The following is a 25463-nucleotide window of genomic DNA, read 5'->3' as shown; positions in this document are numbered from 1 at the left end:
TGTATAGACCTTACTATGCCTCTGCAGTCTCTTACTTTATGTTTTAGCAACGCTAAATTCGTATTCACTGGTGTTTCCCTAGAAGGAGACCCCAGGACAAAGATTCAAGTTTAAGGAGTGTTAATATTTGGAAAGTTCAGGAAATACCTGTAAGGGGGCAGGGAAATTATGCAGGGAAGGAAAGTGGCCAGTATAGGGTGTGTTATCAAGCCAGCTGTCATTGTGGGTGTCTGGAGCTTAATTCTGAAAGGAAGTGCTGGGGAATGGTGAAAAACACATGCCTTGGAATTTTCTTACCTGAAGAGCAAGGGACCTGAGGTGTTTCTACACCACCTCGCACCAGCACACCCTAATGTGCTAATTACCAGCACATCCAGCCCACCATGCTCAGCAGTGCTGCCTCTCTTGGCTGAGAGAAGAGCCACCAAGAGTGCAAGAAGAGTTCTCTGGAACACAACCTAGGACCATGGGCATGGCACCAACAGTGTCTGCTGCAAGAGGCTCCTAGTCCCTGTCACACCACATATGGCTTTACTCTTCTGTGCTTTTGCTTCTTTTCTCCCTTCTTTTCCTGATTAATTTATAACACTGGAACTTCCCAGGTTTGTGTCCTGCCTCTGCTGCTTACCACCTGTGTGATTCTGGGCAAGTTACTTGAGCTCTCTGTGCTTTAGTTTCCTCACTTGTGTAATAGACGTAGTATTAATCCTTATCTCGTAAAATGGTTTTTAGGATTAAACGGTAATGGATGAAAAACAGAGCCATGCCTACCACATAATGCTTCCTCAATAAGTGTCAGCTGTTATTTTTATTTATGCTTTTCTTTTTAGGGTTGCATCTGCAGCATATGGAAGTTCCTGGGAGAGGGGTCAAATTGGAGCTGCAGCTGCTGGCCTATGCCACAGCTACAGCAAGGCTGGATCTGAGTCACATCTGTGACCAATGCTGCAGTCTGCAGCAACAACAGATCCTTAAGCCACTGAGCAAGGATTGGACCCACATCCTCATGGACATTACATTGGGTTCTTAACCTGCTGAGCCACAGTGGGATCTCAGCTATAATTTTTATTACCCTTCAAAAGCCTCTTCAGGAATCCCCTGGTGGCTCAGCAGATTAAGGATCTGGCATTGCCACTGCTGTGGCTTGGGTCACTGCTGTGGTGCAGGTTTAATCCCTGGCCTAGGAATTTTCACATGCTGTGGATATAGTCAAAAAAAAAAAAAAAAAAAAAAACCTCTTCAAGTGAAAATTCCTTAAAGAACCAAGCCCTGAGACCCCAGACAGGGTTAAGGGCTCAGGCCCCATCTTAACACATTATGGTGGCATTTTCCATCTGTGAGTTTGCCTTCTCTTATGGACAGAGAGTTCTAGGAGAGCAGCACTGTAGCTTCCTCAGGCCTACATCCCCTGCAAGTAGTACAGGATTCAGCTTGCCTTTCTGTAAACAGGAAACGAACAGAGACTCTGATTTCACTTATTCATAGATAAACCCTTTGCTTTAAGAATCACTCTAGGTAACAAATAACAAAGGCTGGAGTGGGTGTGGAGAAAAGGGAAATCTCTTACACTGTTGGTAGGCATATAAATTGGTACAACCACTATGGAAAACAGTATGGAGGTTCCTCAAAAAAATAAAAATAAACCTATCATAAGACCCAAGAATCCCACTCCTGGGGATCTATCCTGACAAAACCATAATTTGAATAGATACATGCACCCCTATGTTCATTGCAGCACTGTTCACAATAGCCAAGAAATGGAAACCACCTAAGTGTTCATCAACAGATGAGTGAATTAAGAAGATGTGGTATGTATATACAATGGAATACTACTCAGCCACAAAAAATAAAATAATGCCATTTGCTTCAACATGGATGCAACTAGGATTATCATACTGAGTGAAATAAGTCAGAAAGAGAAGGACAAATACCATATGATATCACATATATGTGGAATCTAAAATATGACACAAATGAACCTATCTACAAAACAGAAACAGACTCACAGACATAGAAAACAGACTTGTGGTCACCATTGGGAAGTGAGGAGGGAGCAGGATGGACTGGGAGTTTAGGGTTAGTAGATGCAAACTATTACATTTAGAATGGATAAGCAGTGAAGACCTACTGTAGAGCACAGGGAACTATATCCAATTACTTGTGATAGAACATGATAGAAGATAATATGAGAAAAAGATGCATATATATGTATGACTGGGTCACTTTGCTGTAGAGCAGAAATTGGCACAACATTATAAATCAACTATACTTTAAAATAAACAAGGACCAACTGTATAGCAGAGGGAATTATATTCAATATCTTGTAATAACCTATAATGGGAAAGAATTTGAAAAGTATGTGTGTGTATACATTCAGTTATATATATATAAAACTGAATCACTTTGCTGTATACCTGAAACACTGTAAATCAACTATACTTCAATTAAAAAAAAAAAAAAAAGCAAACCCAAATTTCAATCCTGACTCCTAGACTTAGCTAAAAGAAATCTGGGCAAGGAATTCAGACAAATAATCTCTGTGCACATAAGGTTATTATTATTAATTTTTTTTTTTTGCATTTTAGGGCCCACTCACAACATATGGAGGCTCCCAGGCTAGGGGTCAAATTGGAGCTGTAGCTGCTGGCCTACACCACAGCCACAGCAACGTCAGATCCGAGCCGTGTCTGTGACCTACACCACAGCTCATGGCAACACCAGATCCTTAACCCACTGAGTGAGACCAGGGATCAAACCCGCAACCTCATGAATTAGGTTTTGATCCTAATAGTCAGATTTGTTACTGCTGAGCCACTACTGGAACGCCAGTGCACATGAGTTTTATCTTGAAATGCAGATAATATCCCTGGGCTGCTTTGAGAAATCAGTGAGATAATAGGATAATGGTAGTGATGACTTACTGAAAATTTAATACGCACCAGACCCAGTCAGTGGCTTTCATATACCTTGGCTTATTTCCTATGACAATCCTACAATATAGATACACTATAGGCAAATTGAGTGTCAGCGTAGTTAAGTAACTTGTGCCAAGTTCCATAGCTAGAGAATGTATATAACCATCAAGCATGGAGTGTAGGTGTGTTTAACACATGGAATTCTCACCTTTCATTCTGCCTGCAGTGCTAACCATAGATGATTTTAAGATCATCTGATTATTATAAAGTCCTTGGATACATATTATATATAATTGGATATATTATATATAATATATATTTTATGCACATACATTGTATATAATATATATTTTATGCATATATATTATACATAGATTAAAATCTTGAGAGAATGTTCCCCTTCTACTGGTCTAGGATTTGTTTAGCAATCGCCATATTCTTTGTAAATCTAACAGCTCCTTAATCTGTGGTGGCCACCTAATTGAAATGTGTTGAATTCTTCTGCTGCCAGGGTCTCTCAAGGGACCTCCATCTGCATTTGTTTGTGGCTGGCACTCTCAGTGACATGTCTTCTATCTGATTCCCAGTGTGATTTGTTTCTCATTTGAGCTTGAGCAGCCTGAGAGATAACGTCAAAGTCCATCAGTCCCCAGAGCAGCTTCATGTATCCCATCCCTCGGTGGTGCATAAGGGATAATCTCTGCTCCTCAAGTCTCATGGGAGTGTGAGGCCACTCAGAAGGGAACCAACCGGGAGGTGGGAACACTTCCTAGAATGTGGACTCTCGTGCACCAAGGAACTTGAGCTTCACAGCATGTGAGTCCTGGCACAGGAAGATGGGAGCTGAGGAAGTGTCATCCCCTGGAGCTTCGGAAAGCTGCAGGTGGGACCCAAGAGCCCTCGATCCAACTGGAGAACCAAGAACCCCTCTAACCAGCTGCGGGGATAGTCCCTGAGTTCAGTCCTTCCTCCAGCAGTACAGCCTTCTGCTTGTGGGGGCGGGGGGGGGGGTGGGCAGGGGATGGGCAAATGATACCTGAGAGCTTTGAACTGGTGTCTGAGGAGAGATTAAGGATGCGATCTCAGCTTCTCTCTTCCCTCAAGACAAGCCAGCAGCCACAGGCTGAGTGCAGCCTGTTGTGGATTTGCCTTCTAATGTGTTTTGTTTAAAAAAAAAAATTGAATTAGTTGCGACATTTAAAATGAAAGACTGCATATGAAACTCCACATTTCTGGCATCTCTTGAAAAATCACATCTGATGATCCCAGGCTGGCATTTCCACAGCAAGAGGAGGCAGGATCCAAGGAAGCCTCTTGAATGGGGACAAGCACTCGCCTGCATGCCAGTTCTGCCCCATGGGGCCCTCACGGCCCGGAGGTGATTGCTGGTCCCCTGGGCATTCGGGTTTTGAAAGAGCAAAGGAAAGTAGCAGTGGGGTTACAGGAGAGTCACGGTTTATAACAGGAAAGGGAAAAAGCCGTCTTCAATCATTCCCTTTATATATTGTTATCCCAGTTTTGCAGAAAGAGAAACTGGAGCTGGGAGAAGTTAATTAACACGCTCAACGTGATGTGGCTGCTAAGTGGTAGAACCGCAACGTGAGGTCGTGTGAACCCAGAATCCCACTCTGCCCTTCCACCACAACGACCTCACCGGGATCTTCTTTCCCCTTATGAATAGGATGCCCACGCCTTCCTGGATCCCCAGGGAACCTGTCAGGTATCTCAGAGTTGATATTATACCAATCGCCACCCTCAACACCAGGAAATCCAAAAGGAGTCTTTTGTTGTTTTCTCTCCCTGTTTTTTTGTTTCGTTTGGTTTTTTTGAAGTATAGTTGATTTACAACGTTGCGATCATTTCTGCTGTACAAAAAAGTGATTCAGTGATTCATAAACACACATCCATTCTTTTTCCAAGTGGAGTCTTGCTTGCCTCCCGCCCTGGCTGGCACCTTCCCTGCTCTCTGAATTCCTAATGAGGATGTGTGGTGATATTCAAAGAGGAGGGGAGAAACTGCTTTGTAAATCACCATGGTTATGGTTTGCATCAAGGGGAAGAGGTTAAGGTTGAGAAGTCGGAGGACTCTGAGTCCCATAACTCAGCAGCCATCTGCACTTTACATCACTGGCCTGAATTTTCAGGCTCATTAAATTCTTTCAGGTCCTCTGGTCGCAATCTCTGTGGTTGCCTGAGTGCATATTTATGTCCCAGGAGTTATTGTCATTTCTAACCTGTGCTTTACTGCTCCCACCTCCCCACTAGGCTTAATTGCTCTTGCAGTACTTCTGGTCTTATTTTAAAAGTCTTCCTTCTCTTAATCATTTCCAAGAGCCTACAGGGGCTGCTGTGTGCATATCAGACATTTGTCCTTTGGGTTCCTATGTGGCATATACCTCGTTCTGTCAAAGTTCCTGGGGAGGCTACCTTTGCTGAACACCACTGTCTTCCATCTGACACCACTGCCAAGGTGTCAAGGTCATACAGGGGTCTGTGCAGCGGTGGTAGACCAGATGCCCCTTCTCATGTTCTGCGTGTTGGCATGGCTACCAAACTGCCAGGAGCCTTAATTCTTACAGAGGCTGAGCATGGTTGGTTTTCATCACAGCATCCCCCTGGATCCAGAGGAGATGCTCTGGGGAGCTAGGTTGGGAGGTCCAATACTGAGCTGAGGTCTGGCCTTCTCCTTGTTTTTTTTTTTTTTTTTTTTTTTGGCAGGGGGTGGGGGGGCACACCTACAGCATACAGAAGTTCCAGGGCCAGGGATCAAACCTGCACCACAGCAGCAACCAGAGCCACAGCAGTGACAATGTTGGATCCTCAACCCACTGCACCCCAAGGGAACCTCTGGCCCGGCCCTCTCCTTTGATGTGTTACTCCACCTAATGCTGTCTCCCCTTAGACTGAGTTTTTCGTGCAAACCCTTACTATCTTGCCCACACTAAGCATGCTTGGCTGTCAGTGATAAACGTGGCTGAGTCCAGCTGGAAGCTCTGAAACCTTAGGTGGCAGTATTTCATATTATCTTGTGTCCTTAAGGCCCAAATCATTGGAAATAGGCCGATCGCACAGCCTCAGTCCTGACTGAGGTTAGCTTAAGTGTTCCTCTGGGTGCTTGGGTGTGCAGCTTCACTGTCCTCTTTCCTAAAGCCTCGTGACTCAAAGGAGATTTGGGGTTTGAACATCTGCACCGCGTGGGCTGAGGAACCAGGCGACAGGGCCCCAGTTGTTACTGCGATTGGTGGGACTCCTTGATCGAGCTGGGGTGACAGGAGGACATGGACCTGGAACTCAAGGCTAGAGTCAGAGCTGGGCCTCAGGAGAGGGCTGAGGCAGTAAACGCTCTCACTACTGCCTTCCTCTGCAGACCCAGTTTCACCTGCTCTCTCTGCAGAGCGTCATCTCTGGAAACTCTAAGGCATTACACATTTGGAAGAGATTAGTACCCAGGAAGGCGAATGGGCATCCCAGAGCTCTCGGGCTTAGGTGTAACAGTTCCAAAAATAGGCAAAACCTTATTTCATGTCTTTCCCAATCCCACTCTCAAATTTCCAGAGAGGACAACCTGACTGTGTCCATCTGTGTTCACTCCTGCTCGAATCAGCTCTGCCCAACCCACCATGGTTGTATCTATGGATCAAAGGTAGTCCACAGGGAAAGTCCATGTGAGCAGGATGTGAGCCATAAACACATCCATTCTAGCTGATGATATTTTTTCCATCTCTTACAATCACTTGTTCCTTTCTGGAAAGGCACGGAGGAGTGGAGGAATGGTATTTAAGCAGTGAGGACTAGCAAATAATCTTGGTAGCTCATGGTTACAGAACATTTCCTATATGCCAAATACCGTACTGAGTATGTCAGAGGATTTCTCTCACCTAATACATACAACAAGATCTTTGGGTGATTTTTATTAGCCTCATTTCATAATGAAGACACCAGTCTTTGGGAGCTGGCTGGACCAAGATCTCTGTGCAGAGCAGGGCTCAAACCAAATCTTACACTTCTAATCATTTTATTTAGAGTCAGGCACGCCCGGGTTCAAATCTTGAGGTTGCCACATACTATGTGCTTTGGGATGAGCACACAAATCTTAGTTTCCTCTTCTGTAGATGGATATAAAAATACCTTCCCAACCTAAAATGTTTAAGCAGCTAAATACTTTTCCTGCATGTACCTGGGCTCGTCTGCCTTATACAACCATATCTGATCTTTCCTATACAACCTGACAATAACCAAAACCTCCGAAGCTTTCCAGCCCTGCCCCCATTCTCCATGAAACCTCAGCTTAATAAGAGGCATTTCCTAGTGGCCTGGTGATTAAGGATCTGGTGTTGTCACTGCTGTGGCGCAGTTGGATCCGTGGCCTGGGAACTTTGGCATGCCGGGGTCATAGCCAATAAAAAGGTGACAGAAAGCGGTATTTGGAGTCAGAAGATATGGATATTAGTCTTGTGTCAGCATTATACTAATCATGACCTAAGGCAAGTCTTTTCATAGTGCTGAATCATAGTTTCCCCATCTGCAATATAAGGAGAATAGAATACTGCAAAGGTATGAAAGTGGTGATGGCAATGGTATGTGTGTCTGCTTTAAGGATTAAGCTGAGAAATGCATGTGAAATGTTCTGGAAACTCTAAGGCATTGCATATTTGGAAGAGATTATGATTAAGGCATAAAAATCCTAGAATGACCTTTTGGCCTTTTGCCTGGTTGCCAGGATGTTTTAGGCAGGCCATTGTTTGCACAGTACTTTCATACTCTTAATTTGTAGCTGGAAGTGTTTGCACATCTTACCTCTTAGGTGGCACGAGTCTTGAGTGTAGGGTGTGTCTTTCAAGATTCTTTACAGAACTTAGAAATGATGGATGCCTAATAAATGCTAGATACACAGATGGAATTCAGGCTTTCTATGCATCTGTCTTTCATGTTTGTGTTGCAATGTTTTTCAATAGTCTGGAGACCTCTTAACAATGAGGATCAAAGTCTTTGAAAAATCTCAAAATGCCCTGTTCAAATGCAAAGGTATTATTAAATTTGCAGGAGGTGCTATTATTACTAATACCATGCAAATTTATGAGTAGTAATGGAAATAATAACTCTATAAGCAAAAATGCTTTTATTTCTGTTTTGTTCTTTGCATTTGGCAAAAACACCCTATACAGGTCAAATTTCTACAGTTCTGTATCCTGTGTGCCTGAAGGCACATATTGAGATATCAAAAGAAGAGAGAAATGTATAACAACACAGAATAACAAAATTTTAGACCTTAAAGATCATTATGATCTGCTTTGTCAGTTTACAGATGAGAAGACTAAGACACATGAAATGACTTGCCTAAGGTCACACAGTGAAATGCAACCTTTGCATGTCATTATTCTTCCTCTTTGGACGTCTACGGTACGTTGTCATTTCCTTGGAAAGAAAAAAATTTACAAAGGAAATCTTTCCTTCCAAGGGTCCATGCCAGGTATCTTAGATTCACCGATGGAGATGAGGGAAATGAAGCAGTGGAAGAAAAACAGAAAAGCCTGGAGGCTCATGCCTGATTTGGGGGCTCACCATGCAAGTAGCTAATCACATTCTAGCCAGCAGGCATTCTAACCAGGTGAATTTCCTCAATTAAATATTGAGTCACTTCCTTCAAATAATTATTTCTTGCACATCTACTCCATGCCAACAGTGTGCTAGGCTTTTTAAGGAAATTCATTTTATTCACAGACAGAAATAGGGGACATCTCTAGACCAGAGGCAATACAGCATAATGGCCAAGAGCATGGGCCATGGAGCCGGATGAGCTACTTCCCTAGCTATGTAACTTGGAGAGAATTCCTAAGCTCTTTGTGTTTCAGGTCCCCCAGCTATAAAGTGGGGCTTCACAATCGCTGCTGTAAGAGTACTGAGTTTAATACATATCAGGTGCTCACAGTGCCTGACACAAAGCAAGTGCTGTATTAAGTATGATTTCACATATACTCTCTCATTGACTCTCCTGTCAACGCTATGAAGTAGGTCCATTCACCTTTCATAGAGGAGTAAACTGAAGCTGAAAGGTCAGGTAAGCCCTCCAAGGCCACTCAGAAACTGGTGGCCGAGCAAGGATTCACACCCAGGTCTATCAGATACCAGACCTGGTCTCATACCTACTGTGCTGTGTGCTGCCCTGAGAAGCAAATCTTGCTCTCAGGAAAGCTGTGTTCCAGGAGCATTATGGCAGGGCTAGAAACACAAAGTGCCCATAGAAAGCTAGAACTGAAAGGGGATGGACATTTCCAGACAGGACCTGTGGGAGATCGTTTCTATCTTGGGAAATTGGGAGAAGCATCAAGGAGGAAGTAGCATTGGAGGTGAGTCTTTTTAAATTAAATTAAATTAAATTTATTTATTTTTTTTGGCCATGCCCACAGCACATGGAAGTTCCTGGGCCAGGGATTGAACCCACACACAGCAGTGACCCAAGCCACAGCAATGACAATGCAGGATTCTTAACCACTAGGCCATGAGGGAACTCCTAGAGTTAAGTCTCGAAGGATTTATTTATTCAGAGGCAAGAGTGAGAAGGGACAAGCAAAGGGCTAAGTGTGCAAAGAGCAAGGAAACGGGCATGGGTGTTTCAGGAAAACTAGACCCTAAGGTGTGTGCAGGAGAGCAGGGAGGCATGGAGCCCTGAACCCTAGGTGAAGCCAGGTCACCAGGGGCCTCAAGTGCAAAGCTAAAAAATGGAATGGAAGGTCTAGAATGGAAGGTCCTGGGAGTTCCCATTGTGGTGCAGTGGAAACGAATCCGACAAGTATCCATGAGGATGTGGGTTGGTTGGATCCCTGGCCTCACTCAGTGGCTTAAGGATTTGGTGTTGCCCTGAGCTGTGGTGTAGGCCAGCAGGTGTAGCTCTGATTTGACCCCTAGCCTGGGAACTTCCATGTGCCATGAGTGTGGCCCTAAAAAGAAAAATAAATAAATAAATAAATAAAATGGAAGGTCCCTTATACAACTCAAAAACAACAACAATGAACAACCAATTGAAAAATGGGCGGAAGACCTAAACAGACACTTTTCCAAAGAAGAGGTATATGCCAACAGGCAGGTGAAAAAATGCTCAACATTGCTAATATATATTTTTTTGTCTTTTGTCTTTTCAGGGCCACACCCACAGCACATGGAGATTCCCAGGCTAGGGGTCAAATCAGAGCTACAGCTGCTGGCCTACACCACAGCCACAGCAATGTAGGATCTGAGCCACATCTTCGACCTACACCACAGCTCACATCAATGCCAGATCCTTAATCCACTGGGCAAGGCAAGGGAATGAACCCGAAACCTCATGGTTCCTAGTCAGATTTGTTTCCATTGCACGGGAACTCCAACATTGCTAATCATTAAAGACGTGCAAATCAAAATTACAATGAGGTATCACCCCACACCAGTCAGAATGGTCATCATCAATAAGTCTACAAATAACAAATGCTGGAGAGGGTGTGGAGAAAAGGGAACCCTCTACACTGTTGGTGAGACTGTAAATTGGTCTGGGCACTATGGAAAACAGTATGGAGTTTCCTTAAAGAACTAAAAACAGAGTTGCCATATGATCCAGCAATCTCACTCCTGGGCATATATCCAGACAAAACTGTAATTCAAAAAGATACATGCATCCTTATGTTTACTGCACCACTATTCACATAGACCATGGAACAACATAAATGTCCATTGACAGATGAATGGATGAAGAAGATGTGGCACATATATACAATGGAATACTACTTGGCCATAAAAAAGAATGAAATAATGTGATTTGCAGCAACATGGATGGACCTAGATATTATCATACTAAGTGAAGTGAGCCAGACAGAAAGACAAATACCATATGATATCACTTATTGTGGAATCTAAAATATGACACAAATGAACATATCTATGAAACAGAAACAGACTCACAGACATAGAGAACAGAATTATGGTTGCCAAGGGCGGGGCGGAGGGGCAGGGAGGAATAGAGTGGCAGTTTGGGATTAGCAGATGTAAATTATTACATAGGATGAATAAACAACAAAGTTCTACTGTACAGCAAAGGGAACTCTATTCAATATCCTATAATAAACCATAACGGAAAAGAATTTGAAAAAGAATAAGTACATATATATGTTTTATATATATATGTATATACAACTGAATCACTTTGCTGTACAGCAGAAATTACACAGCATTGTAAATCAACTATACTTCAGTAAAATACATTAAAAATAAATAAATAAAATGGAAGTCTCTAAAAAATGACTCTTTAAAAGACCAAATGGAAAAAAGAACAAACACACAAAATAAGACCCAAGACTAAGACATGACGACTATTTATCAGTAAGAATTGGCAAAATATGGGCTTATTTACCTAGTTAGCTCTCTTTTGAAAAATCACATTAGTTTACAGGAAAAAAAAAATCTTCTTTTAACCACAAAGGGAGCTGATTTCGCAAACAAATATTTGTTCATTGGAAGAGCTTTCTCTCTGAAACGTGATATAATTTCCATATTCAAAGGAAAGTGCAATTGTAGGTGCTTTTCCTTGACCAGATAAAATATACCTAGAACTTCAATTTTATTTATGAATTCTTCCCCTTCCTCCTTCTCTGCTTGCATTTGAGCTTGGTTCACTCCTTTGTCCTGGACAACTGGTGTCTTCTCCATCTTTAATTCTTCACATTTTGTTTTTGTTTTTTTTTTTGTTTGTTATGGGTTTTTTGCTTTTTTGGGGGGTGGGGGGGGTTAGGGCTGCACCCATGACAAAGAGCTCCCAGGCTAGGGGTCAAATTGGAGCTGCAGCTGCAGGCTTACATCACAGCCACAGTAATGCAGATCCAAGCCACATCTGCCATCTACACCACAGTTCACGGCAACAATAGATCCTTAATTCTCTGAGCAAGGCCAGGGATTGAACACGCATCCTCATGGATACTAGTCGGTTTCATTACCGCTGAGCCATAATGGGAACTGCAATTTTTCACATTTTGAATGTAGTCTTATGTTTGAATTTCACATTCACTGTGACATGAATTCTCAGCCACTAGGGCACCCAACATCCCTGGAAAGGCTGAGCTCAAAGGGGCGGTTGAGAGGATGTAACATCGGATTACAGCTGAGGGGACTAAGGCCCAGAGAGGGAGTGTGACTTTCTCAAGAATATGGTGCCAACTCAAGGTGAAGCTGGGCCCTGAACTTGTCCTTTGTTTCCCATCCAGTGCTCATTTTAGTGCATCATCTGAGCATGTGTGTAAGCTGAGCTCTGGGGAAGAATTGAGTTCCTTAGGAGTGGTTGGTTCCTAGAGTCTCAACAGACTTCTTGGGCACCGTTTGAAGACTTAGACCCCATAGAGTATTAGAGCTGGAGGGAACTTTAAGATCATCAAATCCAGTGTCCTCTTTTTGCAGAGGGGGTGACGGCGGCTGAGAGATGTGAAAGAGGACTCCCCCAGAGCATGCAGCTGGAGAGGGGCAGAGCAAGGTCAGGGATTCCAATCTGCTGACTCTCAGGCCCATGTTTTCTCCCTGTTCATACTCATGCTTATTTTTCAGCGTCTCCACTTCAAGGATCCATCTCTTTACAGTCACATACACTGAAAGGAATTCTGCTGCACAATGTCTGGAAGAGCTTCAAGTGGAATGTATCCAAACCCAGAGGGAGCTGTTCCCTTGGTTTTCCTCTGATGGTCAGTTCAGGTTGGTGTGCAGGAGGGGTAGAGGTGTGGAAAGCTGGCCAATTCTGCTTGAATACGTTCTTTATGGTTTTCTATCCAAAATGGATCACAGTTATCGACTTCTTCAGGAAAGCAGAACCCAAATGAGTGGAAAGTGGAATCGGCAACTTGGTGAAGTAATGCCCAACCCAGTCAAAGCCAAGATTTCATATTTGCACAGCACTTCTGCAGCCATCTGGTCCTCACACTCACGAAGGGAACACACGGTGACGGCTCCATGGCTAGACTGCGTTGTGGGTGTGGCATGTGCATATGTGTCCACATGGGTGTGAAAGAAAGCACTGTGTAAACTATAAGACACATTGTATGGAAAAAATAGAAAGAAATCCATAACTTTTCCTCGTTTCCCCTTCTCTCTCCTTTGCTACGGATTAGACTGGAAGAAAAATATGGGTCCAAATCTCTGTCAACCATTCATCATTTTCAAACTTGCCTTCCCAGTAACTTCACTTTGGAGCTTTGAAAAGAGTATAAATGCCTGAGCTCCACCCCCAAAGATCTGACTCACTTGATCGAGGATGGTGTCTAGACATCATAATTTCTTACAAAACTCCATAGATGTGTAAGTAGGATGGAGAATCACTCAAATGGACTAATTAGTAGCTTTCCCTGACTTCTCGGACCCATTCCTTGTTCTGCTGCTAAATGTTTAGTAGCCACTTAGGGCTAAATGCACTACAAATATGGTGTTTTCTGTGTCATTCAATTTTTTTTTTTTTTTTTGGTCTTGTTTGGTCATATGGGGGTTCCCAGGCTAGGGCTCAACTCAGAACTGTAGCCACCAGCCTACACCACAGCCACAGCAACGCCAGATCCAGGCTGCATCTGCAAACTACAACACAGCTCACGATGGCAACACTGGATCCTTAACCCACTGATGGAGGCCAAGGATTGAACCTGCATCCTCATGGATACTAGTCAGATTCATTTCCACTGAGCCACGAAGGGAATTCTGGATTTGTCATTCAATTTAATAGACACTTGTTGAGTACTTGATAGCTAGAAAAACTGTGGTGGGTGCATGGATGAATGAAAACACCCATGGCCCTAGAAGAGGGTCGGGTAAAACAAGAGGCTCAGATACCAATATACATAACGGCTGTCTGGGAAGGGAGCAATTACTTTCTCCTGGGAAAAACCTGAAGACCTCATAAAATTGAAACTTGAAGATTCTATTACATGAGGGAACCATTTTTATCTTCTTGGTAAATCATTCCTTTGTAGGGAGAGGCCTGCTTAATGGAAATGTTGCTTCAGTAAGTCCACTGTCATGTTCCAAAAAGCCTTGGAACAGTGCCTGGGATAGGAAGAGGGAAGTTTCCCTGCATAATAGAGAGTGGGAACCAGGAGCAGGCCTGAACTCTAGGATAGGGAAGAAGTCAGAAGAGCACTTGGCGACTTTTTCTCATGAGGCCATTTTTCATAAGATTTCTAAATTTTTTTTTTTTTTTGTCTTTTAGGGCTGCACCTGTAACACATGGAGGTTCCCAGGCTAGGGGTCGAATCAGAGCTGTAGCCACTGGCCTACGCCACAGCCATAGCAATGCCAGATCAAAGCCTTGTCTGCCATCTAAAACACAGCTCATGGCAACGCCGTATCCTTAACCCACTGAATGAGACCAGGGATTGAACCCACAACCTCATGATTCCTAGTTGGATTTGTTTCCTCTAATGAGAACTCCCCTAAATTTTTTTTAATTTATTTTTTTAGCTGCACGCATGGCATGCAGAAGTTCCCATGAACCCACACCACAGCAGCGACCCAAGGCGCAACAGGAACGACACCAAATCCTTAACCTGCTCTACCACTAAGGGTACTACTAATATGATTTTTTAAGATGCAATGGTAGGAGTTCCCATCGTGGCTCAGCAGTTAACAAACCTGGCTAGCATCCATGAGGACGTGGGTTGGATCCCTGGCCTTGCTCAGTGGGTCAGGGATCTGGTGTTTCTGCGAGCTCTAGCGTAGGTCACAGACGCAGCTTGGATACTGTGTTGCTGTGACTGTGGTGTAGGCTGGCCGCTGAAGCTCCAATTCAACCTCCTAGCCTGAGAACTTCCATATGCAGCAGATGCAGCCCTAAAAAAGACAAAAAAAAAGATGCAATTTTAGGTACTATGGAATGTAAACCCTACCTTTCATATTTACTAAGAAATCTTCAGTAAAATACATATCGTTCACCATGATTTGGTAAGAGTGAATTTTATGGAAAATACAAAGAAGTGCCAAATCCCACTTTGAGATGGGCTGAGTAAAAATCGGAGGATGCATACGTGGCAATAGCTTATGGGTAGGGCTGCTGGATTTAGCAAATAAAATTCCAAGACACTGAGTTCAATTTAAATTTAAATAAACAAAAATATATTTTAATTTATACATGTCCCATGTTTAATATTTATATTAAACATTATTTATTATTTGAAATTCAAATTTACCTGAGAATCTTGTATTTTATCTGGCCGTGGGTTATGCTTGGGTACGGTTTTTACAATCAGGGAATCAGCAAGTGAACAAAGGCACAGAGGAGGGAGAGTGCCAAGGGTATTTGGGGAATAAGGAGGGGGAGGTTGGGAGTCCTCTGGGCTATAAAGTAGGAAAATAATCTAAAACCACATCCTAGAAGGCTATGAATGCTGATCTGACTGACTCATGCTCTGTCAGCAATGGAAATCCCTTCAGTATGTCAAAGGAAGGGAAGTCATATGCTCTGTTCATCCATCCATCCATCCATCCATCCATCATCTACATCAATGAATCTGTATCAGTGTGGCACATCAGAAAGCCCATGTCCTCTGAACTTAAATTCTGGTTCTGCTATGTGCTCACTGAGTGATGTTTGGCAAATCATCCAGCTTTGGTCCCATGAGAAATGGGCATAATTAGGTCTTCATCCCATACTTCTCATTAGGATTATCACACCATCATCTAATTGCTGAGCAGACAAAGCCATCTTGAATGCCTTCTTAAGGACTTTTTTGAAGGTTCCAGTACTGTGTGTACCGACTCATACCCTTGTTACCCTAAAATATCCTGCTCAGTCTGTCTGTTTCATTCTTTTGCAAAAAAACTGGACTTTGTTCCTGTGTCCCTACCACTGAGAAAGGACAGCATCCCTCTCTCCTGCCAAGTCAGTATATGGCATTGCTGTTTGTAATAACATGTTACAAAGTGTTTTCACGTGGTTTCCAGTGAAACTTCAGGGAGAGCCTTCTGCTATTATGGGAGGATAGATGGGGTGAGGGGAATGGATTGGAGGTAGCGGGCCCACCAGAAGACTATCATGAGGACCCAGGTGAGAAGTAACAAAGACCTGAACCAGGGTAGTAGAAAGGAGGAGATGAAAATGGAAAGGATAGATGAGAAGAAATGGCACAGAAATAAAAACAAAGGGAGGCTCTGTCGCTGGTATTTGGTCTCTTTGACATTGCTTCCACTTCCTCTAGGGACATGTCCTGGATAAGGGTGAAACCGGATGTTCCTTGGCAGATTCAGATGACACCACCCCTAACTTTCCATTGGATAAGGGAAGGCCCAAAATAGCCTCTGGTTCCACAGGCTAATGATTTCTGGGACTCCAATTCCTGTTCTGAAAAACACAGGGAAGATGCCAGGCCCTTGCCCACTTAACCCTCTCACCAGCTGACCCGGGACACCAGTCTCCTGCTGCCTGCTGATGCAGAGCATTTGCCAATGCCGACTGAGTCCCGTGGCCTGGCTAAGCTGAGCATGTCCTGCACCACTGCCAGAAGCCCTCCAGGAGGGGGCTGACAGACACAGAGATGGCTTTCCTACTAAGTGTCAATCAAAATGATTGCTGGGCAGTTTGGGGTAGGGGTGGGAGAAGAGACAGAAATGGTAGATGAGGCAGAAGACAAAGCCAATGGTCACTCTGAAAACAGAGAAGACACTCCAAACGACCAACAGGGATTCATTGTTTTTCTTCTTTTTGCTTGAACTTTAGGAAGTCCTCTGGAGTCTCACAGAAGAAGCCAAGCTTTAATGAAATGACATGTGGGAGCTTGTCCTTGGCTCAGAGTAGGTTGCTTGAAGGCGGGACAAGTGATGACCTGCCCACATTCTGGCCTGTGAAGCTTTGTCCTCCTCACTTCTGGTCCACTTGACCCTCATCTAGAGGCTCAACCCTCCTGTAGAGTTAGCTTCTCCTGTTCCTTATCCCAGTGAATGGGAAGGAACTGGAGGACCCTCATTCAGGATTTGGTTTTGGGTTGAACTTTCCAGGCATCCCTTCCTGACTCTGAGTGTTGATTTTCATATCTAGAATTGTTTATCTTGTTTCTAGGGTGAAGCTTCTACTTTATTTGATTTCTTCCAAGTCTAGGGTCCTAGCTGGTTAATCCCCAGGCATTAAATTCCTATGCCCAAGTCCTAGCCACCAGGTTAGGACCAGAATTCTCTGATGTTTTTGACTCATGCTTACCTGGAGGAAGGGGAGTCTAGGGAAGTGGTCCTACCCTGGCTGGTCAACATAACCACTAGGAAACTTTAAAAAAATACAGATGCCTAGGCCCTGCTCCCCAAGATTCTGATTTAACTCATCTGGTGTGGGGCCTGGGCATAAGTGTTTTTTAAACATTTCCTAAGAGATTAAAAATATGCAGCTCATGATCAAGCGCTATCAGTCTGGTGAGGAAGATTGGGAATCTTCATGTTTGCAACCCTGTGGATAGACTTAGAGGGCCTTATGCTGAGTGGAATAAGTCAGACAGAGAAGGACAAATACTGTATGATGGCATTTCTGTGTAAAATGTAAAAAAGCTGCACTAATAGAGACTAGAATGGTGGCTATGAAGGGCTGGAGGGGGGGGGGCAAATGGGGAAATATTGGTCAAAGGGTATAAGCTTCAGCTGTAAGACAACCACGTTCTGGAGATGGAGTGTACAGCATGGTGATGCTAGCTAACAATACGGTATCGTACACTTGAAAGTTGCTAAGAGAATAGATCTCTAATGGCCTCACCACAAAAAAGAAACAGTCATTATGTGATGTGAGGCAGGTGTTAGCTAACATTATGGTGGTGATCGTTTTGCAATATATACGTGAATCAAAGCCACGCTTTGTACTTAAACTTACACAACATTTACATGTCAGTTATATCTTAATAAAGCCGGAGGGGTAGAAAAAATGCCAGAAAATGTAGGTTTATACTGAGGATGCCAAGAGATTATTAACATAGAGGAAAGCAGCACAGGTACTAAGAATTGCAGGTAGCATAACAATGAAAGGAAATGCTGATTTAAAAAAAAAAAAATCGGCCTTGGGATTTTATAGATGTGGCTTCAAACCTGACTTTATCATTTATTAACTGTGTGACCTTGGGGCAAGTTATTTAGGCCGTCTATTGTTGGTTCCCTTGTCTCTAAAATTATATCTATATCACACAGTTGATGTGTCTTTTAGACAGCATGCAAATGATCTAGCAGGGCATCTTGCACAAAATAGGGATGTAATATTATTGCTTCTTGTCAACCTCTTTTCCTCATGTTCAGTCAATTCATGGAGCACTCACTCCTTTCTGGGCTTCTCGCATATGCATCATCGGTCTGAAGCCCATGGAATCCACTCTCCGTGAAGCATGTCAGTAGAACATACTTTGCCCTTTCACACCCACATTCTGCTCCATCCTGATGGCCACATCCAGTCCTTCACAGCTTGACTTTGCTACCTGATTGGTCTCACCACCTATGGGATCTGTTGCAGAGAAACTGGGGAAACCAGCTGAGTTCATCTTCCGGGTCAGTTTGAGTCCCTTGGAGTAACTACACAGAGCACAACCTTGAAAAGCATTCTGAAACTAAGCTCAGCTAGGACTAGTGTCTGCGCTGCACAGAAGAGTTGGGGGAGGTGGCAAGCACTGCCCTTTTCCTGATGCCAAGCCAGCAGGGGCAGGATCACTGCCCTTTCTCCTCCTCCATGGAGCCCAAACACAAGGCAACTTTGTAAGTGTTTGATTTAGGGAGGATTAGGCATTCCTGAGTTTAGCAAATGATTCCAGAATACTCTGTCTACCCAAACCTGGCCACGCACAGGAAGCCCTTCTGATCTGCTCTGAGATGGAAGCAGGGACAGCTGCCCCATTTCCAGGTATTGGAAACAGCCGGCACAAAGCTCTGGCAACCCTGCCCTTGCACTGTTCAGCACAGAGTGGTGTGACGCCCACTTTGGAAGGGCCTCCAGGCAACATGAGCCTCTAGGCATGTCAACCCTTAAAAGAGCAAGCCAGTGTTCTTTTGAAAGCTAAAAACTATCAGTGTGCTTTGCCTTTATGATGGAGGTGCAGCTCTGCTTAGATATGTAGCTATTTCCATTTCTTTTGTTTCCATATTTCCTGATGCCCTTACACTGTTGCAAATGTGCAGTGGTTAACAGAGTGGCTCCTGGACTCTAGGCCCTGCTCTGTTTCTCACCAGTGACCTTTGGCAACTTACTTGAACTCTCTGTGCCTTAGCCTCCTCGTCTCTGAAATGGGAGTACTAATCCCACCACCTATTCTATAGACTCTGGTGAGGATTAAGTGAGCAAGCGTGCCCCAGGCACCTTGAACACTGCTGGTACACAGTAAGCACTGGTCATTCTTACTGTGTGAGGGGCTACAGGACAAGCAGCTTCATGTGAGGCAGGACCTTCCTGATGTGCCATGACTATTTTTAGAAATGTGGCCATGGCTCCTAGTTTTTCTTTCAGACCATGTGAGTTATTCCATGTCACTCTGGCTTCAGTCTTTCCCATTCAGCTGGGATGGACACTTAAGGATAATGTGTTTCATTTGGATTGCATGATCTGGAAATACGCCTTTTATTGTAGCATATCTGAGATCTTCACATGCCTAAGTGTGTGCAGTGGCTACAGTTTAATTGCCAAGGAATACTGCTGGAGGATCCACAGGAGTTGCCTCCCTGAGGCTTCCAGAGGAGACAAAGTGGCCCTGGATGCTAGTGAAACACAGAAAAAATAGGATCCCCTCTATAAGTCAGAGGATATTAGAGAACAGTCTCTGATATCTGCACTAGATGAGCCCAGCTTATCCACAGTCAATAGAGTTCGAGACTTTTTCATGGGCCCATCATTTTTCTAAGTGCTTTATGTCTATTGACCTATTTGATTCTCACAAGATCCTATGAGGTAGGTGGCTGTATCTTTACCTGCCTTTTACAAGTGAGGAAACTGGGGCACAGAGAATTAAGTAATTTGCTCACAGACACACAGCTCTGGTGTCAGAACTGAGAGCTGGACCCCAGCCATCAGGCTCCAAAATTGACTGTCCTATGCTTTGAGAGGTGAGAAGCTGGGTGCCATAAGATCCATAGTTCTGAGGTCACCAGGAAGGGAAGATGGGCATGAACTGGGAGCAGAGCTAGATGGAGCTAGAAAGAAAATAGAAGTTTCTCAGAGATTCAGACCCAAAGCACTCCTGGCCAGGAATAAGCCGAAGTTAGGTAGCAGGAACAAGGAATTCCAGACTCTGCCTATCCAGTGAGGTTTGTCTCCTAAGCTGGCCAAAGCTCTGCTCAGAATGATCTTCCGTAAAGATTTGCTATGAAGAAGTCTGCCATTGGGTGTGGTGTTGACCTGATTTATCATGGGACACCCTTGTCTTCAAGGCCATTGTCTCAAGAAAGAGGCTATACCTCTAGGTATAGCACTGTGGGTAGCAGGGAAGCAGGTTGGGAGCTGCATGACCTTGCTCAAGCTTATAAACCCAAAGGAACTGAGAGACAACCCCCATCTGTTCTGGAGGGTGCTATAAACAGTGACTTTGTAGGATGCAAATCCTGCAGTTTAATCCATGGTTTCCTGACTGCAACTCAGCAAAACACACTTGATCTCTTCGAGGCACCATTTATGTCGTGGAGTGACATAAACATAGGCAAATATCATCGTGTGGTTTCGATAGCAAATTTAGAACCAGGTGGAAAATATTTGCACCTTGAAGAATATTTGGGTACCTTTTGCAAGGCTGGTAATATTTTCATAGTTCCATATATGAAGCAAAAACCTCCCTGGGAGCATGCCTCCCCTTCCTCAACTCCCATTCTGACCCAAGTGCCTCATTTTTTTGGGTCTTTTTAGGGCCACACCTGTGGCATATGGAGGTTCTCAGCCTAGGGGTCAAATCGGAGCTGTAGCGGCTGGCCTGCACCACAGCCACAGACCCAAGTACCTCCTGACTTCAATCTTGTGGCAAGTACCAAATAGTAAGATCATAAGTGATGGAGACAGAAGTTGTGCAGTGAATTCTCAGAATGTTCCTCAGCCTTTAAGTGCTCCAAAAACCTCTTTAATCCCTTTTCACCACAGAGGATGAAGTAGGAAGGACATAATGATAACTCTTAGGGCTGGAATTTACCTCTAAGACCATCCAGTTCAGTCTTTTCCTGTGACAGACAAGGGCTTGGAGGTCCAGAGACCAGAAATGGCTGGGCCATCCTAAAGGCTGAACTACCTGGACTCCTGGCTCCTAAGGTAGGCTTGTCAGAATTCAGGTTTCCATACTGCCTAATAGATGAATAATATATTTGGCCACCCTCCACCCACAGAGAATCTTCAAATGCAGTCTGCAGTGTCTAAAATGTGCAGGAACATGCACACACAGACACACACACACACAGATGGGGTGGGGGTGCAAATAGACTATTTTCCAGAAATAGTTCCCACCATCAGAAAAAGGTTTATCACCAAGATTGGAGAAGTCCTTTGCACTAACAATCTGGTCATTCCGGAGGGGTGAACCTAGGACTCCTAGCTGGACGTTAATAGCTGATTAATTCAGGGAGCTTATTTAATTTGTGGCCGATAGAGCTCTGTTTCACAGAGAGGGGGCCATGTTGGCAGATGCAGAGACCAGCTCCCCAGATGGGATAATCCTTTTCTTATTAATTTGCTGCATGTTGCTTCTCATTTCTCGCAGTCATTCCAAATGTGTTACAAACAACTACATGCTCTGGGTCCTGAATCCACTACCGCTTTGAAAGGGAAAGAAATAAAAAATGTTCACTGTCGCTGCAGTTTCCCAGCACACATTTTGGGGCTGGCTTTTGAAATCATCATTGCTGTCTCCCAACACTGAGCATTGCTCCACCTGGGAGCACCCATTCCTCTTGTGCGGTTTTTTTTTGTTTTGTTTTGTTTTTTGTCTTTTTGCTATTTCTTGGGCCACTCCCTCAGCATATGGAGGTTCCCAGGCTAGGGGTCGAATTGGAGCTGTAGCCACCAGCCTATGCCAGAGCCACAGCAACTCAGGATCCGAGCCGCATCTGCAACCTACACCACAGCTCACGGCAACGCCGGATCGTTAACCCACTGAGCAAGGGCAGGGACCGAACCCGCAACCTCATGGTTCCTAGTCGGATTCGTTAACCACTGCGCCACAACGGGAACTCCTCTTGTGTGTTTTAAGGAATGAAAACCTAGATGCTTTGAATATTTTCAGGGCTCTGGAAAGAGGTAGTGGCATGGCTGGGATCAGAACTCACAGTTCCAATTTCTTGGCCTGTGTTGTCTTCCTATTGTCTAGGAGATTAGACTGCAGGCTGACTTTTTTGTGTTTTTGTTTTTTCCTTTTTTGGCCGCCCTGCAGCATATGAAATTCTCCAGCCAGGGATCAGATCTGCGCTGCAGTTGTGACCTCAGCCGAAGTTGCGTCAACGCCGGATCCTTAATCCACTGTGCCTGGGCTGGGTTCGAACCTGGGTCTCAGCACTCCCAAGAGGCCATGGATCCCATTGCACCACAGCAGGAACTCCTGCCTACTCCCTTAATCTACGTGTCAGGAGCATCACCTGAAGGGCTTGTTAAAAACACTGATTGTGGGCACCCCCCCCCCCTACTGTCTCATTCACTAAGTCTAGGGTGGGTCCTGAGAATGTACATTTCTAACAAGTTCCTCGAGATGCTGCTGCCAGCTGCCTGGACACATCTTGAGGACCAGTGCTTAGTCCCGTTAGAGGGCGGCAAGGGCGGTACTATCTCCAGGTCAACACTGCTCAGTACCTTTTGGAGAATGTCTCTTGACATTTGGAGGGGTTCTATTTTGTTCTGTCTTTTTCTTTTTCCCCTCCCCCGCCTCCCCTGAGATGCACCAAATTTGAGTTTAGAAACTATGATGACTCTTTTTTAATGTTAGGGCTCAACAGAGAAGGCAGACTAAATTGAGTGTGTACCTCAGTGCTTGCTATGGATTTTTCCAAAATGTGAGCACTTAAGCTGGACAAAAATATTTCCCCTGGGTTCGGCCGTTATGTGCAGACCAGCTCCTGGTTTCTAAGGAGCTGTTTGAAGGGTGGACGGTACAGAAGTGCAGTGCCACGGACGCATGCCTGCGAGATTTCTAAATGCGGAACATACAGCTCAAGCTCAGTCTTCCAATCAACTTTTTTTGGGTCATTTACAGGCTTCTGATTGCTAATACCCTGTCACTTACTACACTGTTCTGGGTAGGGCATTTTAGGACAGAAGGCCTTACTTTTGGCAAAGGAAAATTACTTTCGTTTTGCCTGATATAAAAAAAATTAGCAGCTCCCACTTAAACACACAATGAAGGCAAGATCCTTTTTTTAGATTTTACATGAGTGATGGCGGTTGGCTAAGATTTAACTAATTGGAAGACCAGCTTTTATAATTCCATGCTACTGACATTACCTGGCAGACAGGATTGTTGTTTTTCAGAAAAGCAAATGTCAGGTTGGGGAGTTCCTGATCCAGCGTTTCCTACCTGGCACATATCCAGGGGATGGAAATCCTGTAGAGAGTGCCACATAAATGGCTCTTTTACTTAACAAGGAATATCACGGGGCAGGCCACAATATTTTCCTCACATTTAAGCATATTACTTTTTAATTTTCTTTCTAGGGCACACCTGCGGCATATGGAGGTTCCCAGGCTAGGGTTGCCACAGACACAGGGAAACGCCAGATCCGAGACGCATCTGCGACCTATATACCACAGCTGACAGCAACGCTGGATCCTTAACCGAGTGAGGCCAGGGATCCAACCTGCATCCTCGTGGATACTAGTCGGGTTCATTAACCACTGAGCCACGAGAACTCCTGTAAGCATATTCTGTAGGAAATGTACTGCATGTACTCACATATCAAAAAGCAAGAAGGTAGCTAGACTTGAAGGAATAAGAGGACAGAGATGTGGACAGGGCATATATTATTACCCAGATATGTATCAGCTAGCTGGTTTGGACTGGCTGCACCTACTCTAGCTAAGCGTTGGCTCTTAGGTGGGAAGTTCACAGCACCAGCCACTAGTCAGCTTATTTTAACCAACAGTGAGGTTCCCAACTATTCCTGCAAACCAACCAACCAACCAACCTTTAAAGCAAGTTAAGCAACCAACCCACAGCTTAAGGAAATAAAATAAGACCCAGATCCCACCACTAATTTTGCCGTTCAACAAATCTGTGGTTTACTCTTTCCAGGCTGAGTATCTTATCTACCTACATGATGCACATAAATTCTCCCAATTATTAACATTCTTAACAATGGTTTACCAAAACCTGCAGCCACTTCCCCTTTTAGAACAGGCTTGATGCGAGAACATGGAGAAGACATGTTTTAATTAGGCCTGAGCCCTAATGCTGCCGGAGGGCTGGCTGGGCTGTTTTTGATGCAGTTCATAAGGTGTTTGACATTTTATCTAGAGCCTATAATCTCTTAAATGAATCGGGGGAAATTTTACACTGATCCATTCTAAGATTGAGTTCAGATTCTCGCTCAGAACTATGATAATATTCACAGAATTAGTATAGAAATTATATATTCATAGAATGAGTATAGTATAGGAAGACTTCATAGATACTGCTAATGACCACAAAAGCTTATCAAGGAGAAAAATATCAGCAATGATCTGGGCTATTTCTAGGCATCTTCATGATTCAAGAGGCTTACCCAATAGAGTACAAATTGGCTCCACCTGTTCAGTTCAAGTTAGAAGAAATTTAGAAGAAATCTCCATCTTTTGTTTGGTTATTCCTCTGACCTCAACTTCTGATGAAAACTTCCTGTCACGTTTACCCAACTCCTTTAACCTCAAGGAGTTTGCGTGTCAAATTGAAGTCTCACTTCTTTTTACTCAACCCTTTCCAAAATCTTTGAGTCTTCCTTGACTGTGAAAATTGGTTAAGCCTGAAGTTTACCAAGCTTCTAATTCCATGGCTGGGCTCCTGCTCTGCCTGGCCATCAGGACTGCTCCTACAGTTTAGAGGACTTTGCAAACTCACTCAACAGATGAGGCTCGAGTAATTCCTCTCGATCGATCTGCTCCTCCATATCCACAACACAATCTTTGTTTGTTATGACTTTCTTGATCCTTATTTATAAGACAATACAAGAGGAAACCATGTGTGTATGTTTGAAATAGAAATGATACATTGCACAGATATAGTTCACCACGTTCTGGGATGGGTTGTCAGTGTTCAAATGGGAAGTCTCAAGAGTAGGAACAGATGCTTTTTTTCCTTAATGGCCCTTTCTCTCGTTTAAAATCCTTCCATTTATTTCCCTAAGATTTAGTGATAACTTTAAACACTTTAACTAAATTACCCAGCGGCTTGGCAGCCATCACAGAGGCAAATAAATCCTTTTAGAAATCCTGGCAGTCTGTTAGATCGTGGGTACTGTGATATAAAATCTGCGTGTTCCATGTACAAAAATTAAATCAGTGCAATGGATACGAACACATAATGCAAATGGCATCATCTCCAAACCAAGGGTACATGACCTGCCTCTAAATATTGAATTTCTATTTTTTTTTTTTCAGTCATTGATTTTCTAAATTTG

Source organism: Phacochoerus africanus, chromosome 4 (genome assembly GCF_016906955.1).
Source record: "Phacochoerus africanus isolate WHEZ1 chromosome 4, ROS_Pafr_v1, whole genome shotgun sequence".
Taxonomy (NCBI): Eukaryota; Metazoa; Chordata; class Mammalia; order Artiodactyla; family Suidae; genus Phacochoerus; species Phacochoerus africanus.
The sequence above is the reverse complement of the archived record's forward strand: the minus strand, read 5'-3'. Positions refer to the sequence as shown.